This window comes from Pelophylax lessonae, assembly GCF_965119305.1.
Source record: "Pelophylax lessonae genome assembly, chromosome: 2".
Classification (NCBI taxonomy): Eukaryota; Metazoa; Chordata; class Amphibia; order Anura; family Ranidae; genus Pelophylax; species Pelophylax lessonae.
The window spans coordinates 105,277,350-105,288,737 of NC_138769.1; positions in this window are offsets into that span (position 1 = coordinate 105,277,350).

Genomic DNA, 11,388 nt, shown 5'->3' on the forward strand with positions numbered 1-11,388 from the left:
CTTGTGCTTTTGCTTCATTGACTACAGCAAAGCATTTGATTGTGGGGATCATGATAAATTATGGAGGACTTTGTTGCAAATGGGAATTCTTGAATAGGTAACACAGTTGATAAAGAGGAAAGCAAGATCGAAGGAACCAGCCAAAAAGAGGGAGACTGACTACTAGGTGGTTGAATAGATTGACTACAGCTGTGGGGATGGCTATTGTCACATAGATAGGAAGTCTAGAACTTTATGTGTTACCAAAGCAAGGAGTGAAGGTAATGACTGTCGTCAGAGAAGAATTGCCTTCACTGTGTAGAGATTTCCTTTCACTATCTGCTACAGTACTGTGACAGAAAGTAAAGGAAATCCTCCCCAAAGGGACACAAACAACATAAAATGACATCCCACAAAACATTTTGCTATTGTAGCACCCACCTAGGTAGGTGCTAGAGAGAGAGTATAGTTTGAATCCTTTCTGCTTAGCAAAGGGATTGCAGGTAGATCTATATTGTTCTCTGCCTACCAGAGAGCAGGATCTGCTAGTGAGGTCTGCTCAATGTTCTCAGGTGCAACTCAGTCTGTCTGCAGAGTGTTTCACACTGGTCACTTGGGAGGCATATTGGACTGTAGGAGGAAACCTGACAAAAGAGTACACAGGCATTTAGTACAGCCCTGGTGATTTGACAGAGAAAAATGCACCGGTGCATGCTGGGATACTGTATCATTGCCAGAAGCACATGTGCTTGGGGTCTTTCGTCTGGATAGCGGAGTCTGGGAGGGAGCGGGCGGCTGCCTCCTCCTCTGTAGAGGTGCCATGCGGCCTCAGGTAGTCAACCTGAGGGCCTAGAGGGCTAGAGAGGAACTGAACCCAGAGTGTCCAGAAAAGCTGACTGGAAGGGGAGACACTGAAGGATCTGATTCTGCAGTACAGTGAGTACAGATTTGTGTCAAGAGGCCTGACACGAGGGAGGGCCACATCTGCAGCTAGAAGAGTCAAGGGACGGGCAGCAAGCATCCTGAAGAGAATGTAGATTACCAAGTCTATTGCTGGAGAAAGAGCAAGGAGACTTAACCCTTTCCATACACGTGGCAGCATGGTTTAAGCAGTGTGACTTCTTCCACAAGCAACCTGGTGAGGCCAAGTGAGAGTTGTCCTTATCCAATGTACATAGTTACAGTCAGTGGCGGCTGGTGCTCAAAATGTTTGGGGGGGGGGGGGTGCAAAAAGAAAAATTTGCGGCAAAAAACGCGGTAAATAATTGCGTGACTTTGACGTCACACAAGTGTTAAAGGGGCCTTCAGTAATCAAGGAACATTGCCTTGAAAAAGTATTCATAGTTACCCCTTGAAATAATCCACATTTTGTCATTTTATTTACCACCAAAAATGTAAATGTATTTCATCTTATACCAGGCGGCTGTGTGCCACTTACTATTAATAAATATATAGTGCCAGGCTAGCAGCCTTCTTAGCAGTGAGTGTACACAATATAAGACAGTGCAGGCCAGGCCAATTACATTGTACACTGGTAAAGTGCTATGCTAAGTTAGCATAGCACTTTACCTGATGTACAATGTAATTGGCCTGGCCTGCACTGTCTTATATTTTGTGTACACTCACTGCTAAGCAGGCTGCTGGCCTGGCACTATATATTTATTAATAGTAAATGGCACACAGTAGCCTGGTATAAGATGGTATAAAACTCAGTAAAATTATTAAAACAGAAAGTTAATATTCTGAAGAGGAGTAATTGTCCTATGAAAAGCAATGCCATTTAAAAAGTAAAATAATTTAGAGCCTGCACACTGAATTCTCATAAATTAGTAAAGGTCTGCACATGAAGTAACTCTAACGCAGATATATACTGTACACAGGCTGTTAATATTTATAGGCCACAGATACCCTGTGTATGTAGGCCTTAGACATGACCAGCTTGCCGTGCCCCCATCATCAATGCAGTGACCAGCTTGCCGTGCCCCCATCATCAATGCAGTGACCAGCTTGCCGTGCCCCCATCATCAATGCAGTGACCAGCTTGCCGTGCCCCCATCATCAATGCAGTGACCAGCTTGCCGTGCCCCCATCATCAGTGACCAGCTTGCCGTGCCCCCATGCCCCATGAATGCAGTGACCAGCTTGTCTGCCGTGCCCCCATCAATGCAGTGACCAGCTTGCCGTGCCCCCATCATCAATGCAGTGACCAGCTTGCCTTGCTGTGCCCCCATCATCAATGCAGTGACCAGTGACCAGCTTGCCGTGCCCCCATCATCAATGCAGTGACCGTCAGCTTGCCGTGCCCCCATCATCAATGCAGTGCCAGTGACCAGCTTGCCATGCGTGCCCCCATCATCAATGCAGTGACCACCAGCTTGCCGTGCCCCCATCATCAATGGCAATGCAGTGACCAGCTTGTCTGCCGTGCCCCCCCCTCATCAATGCAGACTTGAGCTGCCACCCTCACATGCCTCTAAATCCCCAGAATTAAAACAGATAAAAATGGCAGCCTGCTTTAAATCACTTCTGGACCACAATACAGTGATTTCAATGATCAGGGATAATGCCTTGTTTCGGAAAAATTTTACTATTTTCAACAGAAACTAGTAGAGACCAGCGTGCGTGCATGCCCCCTTCAAAGCAGTCAGTGACACTGTGTGGGCCGGGCCCCCCCCTGAGGCATCACTTGAACTTACCTCACTCACGGTCGGACACGGTGACCTGTGTGCTGCTGCTGAGTCAGCCGGGGTGGCGGGACTACTCACACACTACGACGAGACGAACTCTTCTTCTTCCTTAAGCGCCGGCTCTCCTCTCTGGTCTGATGGCGCCGGCAGGCGGGAAGGTGATGACGTGACGCCGGGATGGTGAGTGACTGATGCACGCACCGCCCCCACGCGTCACGTTACCCGGGATGTCCTCCTGTGTGATTGTTATGTGCCAATGGGGCAAAATCAAATGTTGGAAGATTATTTCCTCTACAGCTTGAATGTTAGTAATTCATAAAAACGTGGTTTGGATAAATCCTGCCTTATGTCCACTATGTCATCCAGTGGCTATAATAAGGTATTTCTCTGAACCCCCGTAAAGAAAATAGCCCGAGAACATCTGATTTTGCCCCATTTGCCCAACAATAAAATTCACAATACTAACAACAACTTACAAAACCATCCACAACTCTGGCCCCAACTACAAGAGATGGGCCAAACGACCCCCTGTTCGGTTCACTGCAGAACTTTATAACATCGTAAAAATTCGAAACCGAATAATGAACCCCATTAAAGTCTATGGGACCCAAACTGGAAAAATCAAAAGTGACTATTTTGAGGCTTATATACAAGTAATTGGGCATACAATGGTTAAGAGGGTTCAGGTACTGCCCTGAGGGACATGTATCAATGAAAAAAAGTTTGTAAAAAACATCATTTTTAAATGAGCAGTGATTTACTGATGCTTAAAGTGAAACCATTAAAATGAGAAGTAACAATAAAATTGAAAAATTAATTTAAATATAGTGCCTGGGGGGGGGGTTCCCTTAGTCTGCATGTAATGTTGCACATCTGTACCATGTATAGAGCCTGCTGCAGCCATAATGACATTTATAAAGCCAAAAAAATTACATTTTCCATTCAAGCTTCCTCTATTTTTATAAACAACGGCTTGGGTAACCAGTCTCTATGATAATGTGTAAACTTATATAGTGATATATAATATACTGCGCTCAACCAGCTGAACGCATAATTTTGGTGCAATGAAACTAGTGACTAAATTAAACTTAACTAGTGACAATAATGAATTTCAGATATTGCAAATCAGCTTAACACATGCCTTATGGTGCAATGTGGGCTAGTAACAAACAAATTGAAAAATATAAATAATGAACAATTTTTAGAGGATTGATTTGTGATAAGCAAAGTCTCTTAGAGCCACACACGATGTTTAAGCTCCAGAACCAGTTGTTAAAAATCTTCACACCTTCACCAAGCTGCAGACACTCAGTGTGCACAAACTGCTTACTGGAACTAACGGACCCCTTAATTACATGGGGACAGTTACAGCCGTATTCTCAGAGGGTTGTCGACAGATTGTAAACCGATAACAGGCAAACCAAGGCAATGTATGTGTTCTAGTAAACCGGCACCATCCACCTTCTATATCCTCATGCCCATATACATATCCGTCCTCTCATGATCCAACATTTAGCAGGAATAGGTGGGGAGATAAAGGAAGGCTCTCACGGTGAATTATGAAGTAGTAAGGTTTATTAAGACAATACAATATGCACTTACATAAAATCTTCTTGCTTAATTCAGTTAGCAACAATCGCGGTTCCTGAGTGACAGAACGCGGCTTCCACGTTCCAGCTGCATTCCACGAGAAACCCGAAGCAGCGTAATTACGATCCCACGTCCCAACGCGTTTCGTCAGCCCATAGCCAACGTCATCAGGGGTCATGTCTCTATGATAAGGCCATAATTGAGTGCACTTGGAACAAGATTAGAGATTTTTTGGATAAATTCTGGTGTCTCTTTCACAGACTTTAGATATGTAGAAGTAACAGGTGTGGAAAAATTTGGGTGTTTTTGGTGCCTTCACACCCTAACCCTTTAGAGGTACTCTTGATGAAAGCAAGAATTTTCCCCGTTGTCAAAAATTGCAATGATATGAACCTGTCAAACAGGTACGGAAAAATTGGTCTTTGGGTGTCGGTGGTGCCTTCACACCATAATCCTATAGAGGTACTCTTAATGAAAGCAAGAATTGGCCTTGCTGTCAAAAATAACAATGATATGCACCCGTCAAACAGGTGCATAAAAATTGGTCCTTGGGTGTTAATTGTGCCCATGAAACCTGCACCAAAATATTCCTTCCAGATGAAATCAACACCTACAAAGCTAGGCAGTCTAGACAGTCTTTCAGAGATTCAATATACAGAAAGCACTTAATCAGCGACATCGGCATCAGGGGCTTGATAGCTGCTGGTAATCCAGGACTGATTAATTTTGATAAATGTCAGCCAGTCCACGGAGTCTGTAGACAGACGCGCTCTCTTATCTGTCACAAAACCTCCGGCAGCACTAAATGCCAGTTCGGAAAGCACACTGGATGCAGGGCAGCCCAGCAGCTCTATTGCATTCTGGGCAAGTCCTCACCAGTGGCCTATTCTCATAACCCAGCAACCCAGTGAATCATCCACTGGAAAGCTCTCCATATCTTTTTTCGCCCTTAGATAACGTCCCACCATATGATGAAGATGCTGCCATGGGGATGTGGAAGCTGACAGCCCTGGGTGCCAAGGACTAAAAAAATTTTGAAAGGCATCACTGAGGCAGCCCCTTCTCCACCGCTTATCTCTTGACCAACTGAAGCTTTAAAACAATGTTTTCCACCAGACTGTAACCTACCAAAGTTGGGAAAGGCATTATATAAACTCCTCTTTAAGGTGTCTTGAAGAGACTTCATCTTCTACTCCCTCTTCTACTCCCTCTTACGAGATTTTCCACTTGTAACAGTGGTCAAGGAGGGTTGCGAACCAATAGTGATCCTTCTCCTTAATGCCACGTATTCTCTGGTCTTTTGGCAGGCTTTGAAGAATAAGGGAGACCATGCACCCCAAGTTTGTGGAGGCATGAAAAGCAGACTCCTTGGGGTCACTGAGGATTACAATATCTGGAACTGCCTCCTCCCAGCCATGTAATACTCCCAAGAGTTTGGGGATGGAAAACCATCTGTTAAGGGTTGATGTATGTATTGCTCTGCTTCAATGCCTCCAAAGCTGTCAGAATCCTCCTCCTCCCTCTCCTCTTGTGTGTTCTGTGGCATAGGAAGAATGGTGTCTGCATTAAGTGGGCCTTGAGATGAAAGGAAGTCCTCCTCTTCCTCCCACTGCTCTGCCTCGAGTGCCCTATCCATAATGCCACGCAGAGCCTGCTCCAGCAGGAACACAACAGGGATTGTGTCATGGATGCATGCATTGTCACGGCTCACCATCCTTGTGGCCTCCTTAAATGGTGACAGTACAGTGCATGCATTCTTTATCAGCCGAGCTGGTCTGAGCCTGTCGTTGTGCCATACTTAAACAGGTACTCGTTGATGGCCATCTGCTGCATGTGCAGCCGCTGCAGCATTGCCAAAGTTCAAGTTCAAATCAGGTGGTTTACAGGCAGGTGGAATTCCCGCTGAATTTCAGCCAACAGAGCACTGGCTGTGTATGATTGTCTGACATGGCCACAGACTCTTCTAGGCTGCTTCAGAAGTTCTTCCAACCCTGGGTTACTATTTAAATAACGCTGCACCAACGAATTGAGGACATGTGCCAGGCATGCCACTTGTGTCAACTTTCCCTGTCTAAGGGCGGACAGGAGGATTGTGGCATTATCGCACACCACCATTCCTGGCTCCAGCTGGCATGAACCACCTCTGAAGCACTGCATGGCACCTTTTAGCCTGACTCATAAAATAGCCCTTTGAACGCTTAGGGCAGGGGTTGGCAACCTACGGCCCGCACCTGGCCTGCCGCCACTAAATGTCCGGCCAATTGGTGCACATGATGAATTCACGTGCACCTGGCCTGTGGACATTTTAAGTAAGAGCAGAGCAGAGCAGAGAGCAGGGAGCTGAATGAGAACACGGGAGAGACACAGCAGCGCTGATAGGACAGCGGGAGCTTCCGGAGTTAACTTTCCAGGTGATTGGTTGCTAGGTGGTCTTAGCAACCAATCACCAGCTTGTTAATATGGAAAATTAACTCGGGAAGCTCCTGCTGTCTTATCAGCGCTGCTGTGTGTCTCTCCTGTGTTCTCATTCAACTTCCTGCTCCCTGCTGCGCTCTGTCTCCCTATCTGCATGGGGCCAGGTAGGAAAGGGCAGAGCTGCGGGGGGGCTATGTACTGTAATATGCAGGGTGTGTGTGTAGAGGAGGGCTGTGTAATATGCAGGGGGGCTGGGTAGGGGGCTGTGTGATGTACAAGGTGGGCTGTGTAATATGCAGGGGGGGCTGTGTAATGTTGGGAGACTTTCTAGTAGCAAACAGCATCAAGTCTCACACCAATTCCTTTGTCTAAAATTTAAAAAGCAAACATTTTCCAAAGTTTCTTGTGTTTGTTTTCATTATTACTGTTATAATTACTGTTCTGGTAATAATGTTTAAAAGTAAGTTCCGGTTCATGCTGGTGTAATGCGGGAAACCCTGTGAATCAGTGTCGGTTCCCCCATCGCACCAAAATCGCACGGTGGTTCACACTGATATCTGCAAATCGCTGGGGGTGTCAGTGTAAAGTTAATGACACCCCCAGATTGATTCGCAGATCTGTGCGAACTGTGAAATGGTGCAGGAATCAGATCGCATAGGTGTGAGCATCCATGCGATCCGATTCCAGTGCGGACCAAAAAAGGGTCCTGCACCATTTCGGTGCAAATGCGATTTCAGCCATACATTATGTATGGTTGAAATTGCATCGCACAGACATCGCATGTGATCTGCACAGCAAAGCGGTGCGAATCACATGCAATGTCAGGCTTCACACTAGTGTGAACCACCACTAACTGTTATTCAAAGTTTCTTGTATTTTGTTGATTAATATTATCATACAGTGGAATAGGGATCAGGGCACTACTATAAAGTATATAAAGTAAAAACCATCCTAATGTGCAGCAAGGCAGCTTTCACTTTATAATGCCGGCTCAACAAGCTGCAGCACTGAGCCCTGTCCTGCATCCTTCCGAGTTGCAGAGTTACTCAGTGTGCTGTAAACGAAATGAATTGTCCCTGACCATGCTTGCTGGACCACATGTCAGCAGTAAAAAAAAACAACAATGTAGGAGCGCTAACAAAACCTCCAGCCCATGAAGGGTAAATGGGTTAGAACGGGTGGGGGAGGGGAAGGAAAGAGAACATGGGGAATAGAAACTGCTGAGTCCAATTATCCTTTATTGTGCACCATATATACCCTGGAATAAACACGGCTCCACAGCACCTGAAGAAAGAGCGCGCAGGGCCGTACGTGACCCGGCGCATGCTCAGAAACACGTCGTGCATACCGTGCATATTCCACATACCTAACATTCCCTGGTGACGTGGCCGCGCTCCAGCTTCCACCGCACATCGCAGCCGCTGCCTTAGACGCTGACCGCCGACTGCTGGAGGAGGTAGCCGGCTTCCTTCTCTCCTCTGATCAGCGATCAAGCTTCTGAACTGCTGCACACGAGTGGATGGCACCTCCCAGAGGAATTCCTGATGTCCATGACTTGACACAGCTCGATGACTTTGGTTTCCAGTGAGTTTATATTACCTATGCCTTGTTATTAATAAAGACTGTCTGTACTTAGAGCGCTCTCTCTCTTTTTCTTTTGTACATGTCAGCAGTAATGTGGACCTTGCAGCTGACTGCCTTGCCCAATGATGCCACAACATTGCCTTCCAGTTGATAGTAGAGAGCTGGAATAGCCTTATGTGAAAAGAAATAGCAACTATGAACCTGCCATTGGGGTACAGCAAATTCACGGAAGGGGGCAGAATCCACCAGATGGAAAGGCAGAAGTTGTAAAGCCAACAGCTTTGACAAGCTTGAGTTTAGACGCAGGGCATGTGGGTGGCAGTGACTGTATTTTCTTTTCCGCTGCAGCGGATGGGGCAGAGAAATTTGCCTGCTGTAGTCTACAGCTGGTAGTGTGTTCCTGGCAGACGTGCTGCAAGGACCTGGGACAGCTTGCGTTATACCCTCATCCCTGTCAATGGAGGCTGCTGAGAGGTCATGGCCCATGAGGTATTGCCGGGGTATACCAGAAAGGTAAGGAGTGAGGAGGAGCAGATTTGCATTCATTTTGTGTGGCTTTCAGGGGCTCTTGCCAACGGGCTGAGTGGTGGAAGGTTAAATTCCTTGTCAAGCATGTGGCACCCAAATGGTTGGTGTTTTTGCCATGCTTGTTTGAAAATTGCAACAATGCGATCAGCTGCACATGTGTTAAAAAAGACCCAGACAGCTAAGCTGTGGGAGGTGGGCCTGGAGATAACAGAATCTCCAGAATCTGGCATAATAGGGTGGCTGCTCTCTATTATTCTTCCATGGTGGCTGCCTCTTTGGGGTTGTGCCTCACCCTCACTTTCCTCCTCTGGTCTATCTGGCACCCAAGTGGCCTCATCATCATCACCATCCTCATTATCACTGGAGGCAACTTGGCAATACCCTGTGGCTGGGGAACATGACTGCCAATTTTTTGTTTACCAGTGTTCTCCCCTCTCTGTCGGCTCATGTTCTTATGTTCCTCAACCTCAGAACCAAGATCTGAATCAAAAAATGGCTGTGCATCGTCAAGGAGAAAGTTGCTGACGCTATGTTCAAATAACTCAGCTGACTCCTCAATGCCTCCTGATGGGGCTATTGCAAGAGTAGCTGTGGACAAGGAGGCAGAATAAGCCACTCTGGCAGCTGCAGTGGACTGCGCACTAGTCTCTGCTTGGGTGGCAGAGGATGAGGAGGTTGATGATGGTTTAGTAAGCCAGTCCACCACCTCCTTTGCATGCTGTGGCTGGATGGCATGGGCAATATCACTAAACAGACGAAATGATGCCCTGCCTTAAGACAGAGCATGTTCCCCTTTGCCTGTGGACCCATACGCTGCTGGCCCCCCTCACAGTGCCATGGGAACGCCTACCTCTCCTTGTTGGCCTCCCAGACATGATGTGGTTGGGCGCTTTTTAACAAAATGTAATAAAGATGGGGACATGTGTAAGTGCATGCACTTTAATCAATGGAAAGTGGTACTTTCCATTGATTAAATGAATACTGCGTTAAATGTGCAGTAACATACGGATAAATACTGCGTTAAACGTTGAGAAATGCACTGATATATACTGCGTTAAATATACAGAAACGCACTGATATATACTGCGTTAAACATGTAGTAACACACAGATATATACTGCGTTTAATGTGCAGTAATGCAAGGATATATACTGCGTTAAACGTACAGTAACGCACTGATATGTACTGCATTAAACGTGCATTAACGCACAGATATATACTGCGTTAAACGTTCAGTAACGCACAAATATATACTGTGTTAAACGTGCAGTAATGCACTTATATACTGCAAGAAACCTGCTCTGACAAATTAAACTAAAACTAAAGTAAAAATGAATGGTCACTACACTTGCACTGAACTATCACTAGATTCACTCTAAACTGATTTTCTACACTGACAATAGAATAAGGATAGCACACTATAGCACACTACTCGCTAGTAGCACTGAACAGAGCCCTGTTCTATCTTTCTCTTCACCAATATCACACTACAAATGTCCTCTATAGGGAGAATATTTTTACAGTGTGGGGCAGGACTAAGAGCAATGTGCCATGATTGGATAGAATCATCATTACTTTCTCCAGTCATGGCTCTGACAGTGCTCTGTGCCCTGATTGGGCAAAGCTTTCAATGCCTCAGCCAATCAGGGCTTCCAATGCGGCGGCGCAGTGCATTGTGGTCATTCAGAGGGCTGAGCAAACGGTCAAATTCCCTGATAATTTGGGTGTTCGTCAAAACGGGCGAACAGCCAGTGTTTGGCTCAAATTCATGCTCGTTCCGAACTGTTCGCCCAACTCTACCAGCTACATCACTAACCTAATCTCAAAATACCAAACAAATCATTCTCTTGGTTCCTTCCAAGACCTCCTGCTTTCTAGCTACTTTGTCACCTCCTCCCATGCTCGACTCTAAGACTTCTCCTGAGCCTCACTTGTCCTTTGGAACTCCCTACCCCAGTATTATCTCCTACGCTGTCCACTATTCAATAGAAAAACCTGAAAACCATATTTTTATTTCTTCCATCAGCTAACCCCCCCACACACAGTTATTACCTTTTGTGTCACTTGACCCTTCCTTTTAGATTATAAGCTCTGATAAGCAGGGCTCTCTGATTCCTCCTGTATTCAATTGTATTGTAACTGTACCGTCTGCCCTCATGTTGTAAAGTGCTGTGAAAACTGTTGCACTAACTATATAAATCCTGTATTATAATAATAATTTTCACAGAATGAATATGCTAGCAACTTTAATGGACAAATGGCTTTGTAAATTTTCATGTTAAAAACTTTAATTTTTAATTCATGTTTTTTTTGTTTTTTTGCTAGGGCCACGCCAAGTTCTTCAGGTTGATTTGTCTATATCCCTTGTGTATTGGGACCCAGTGCTTTGGGTACATGGTATCCTTTTCTGTCTTGTCCATGGACCTCCAGCATAATGTGAAATGTTTTGTATTGTTTGGATCATGTGAGTCGAAAACCTTTCTATCAGGGTATGACATGCTAGATCAATTGTTTTACCTTATATATGTGTACTTACCTATGTATGTATTCTAAAGTTCCTTCTGATATGCTAACAATCACCATCCCCCTGAGGAAGACTTGACAA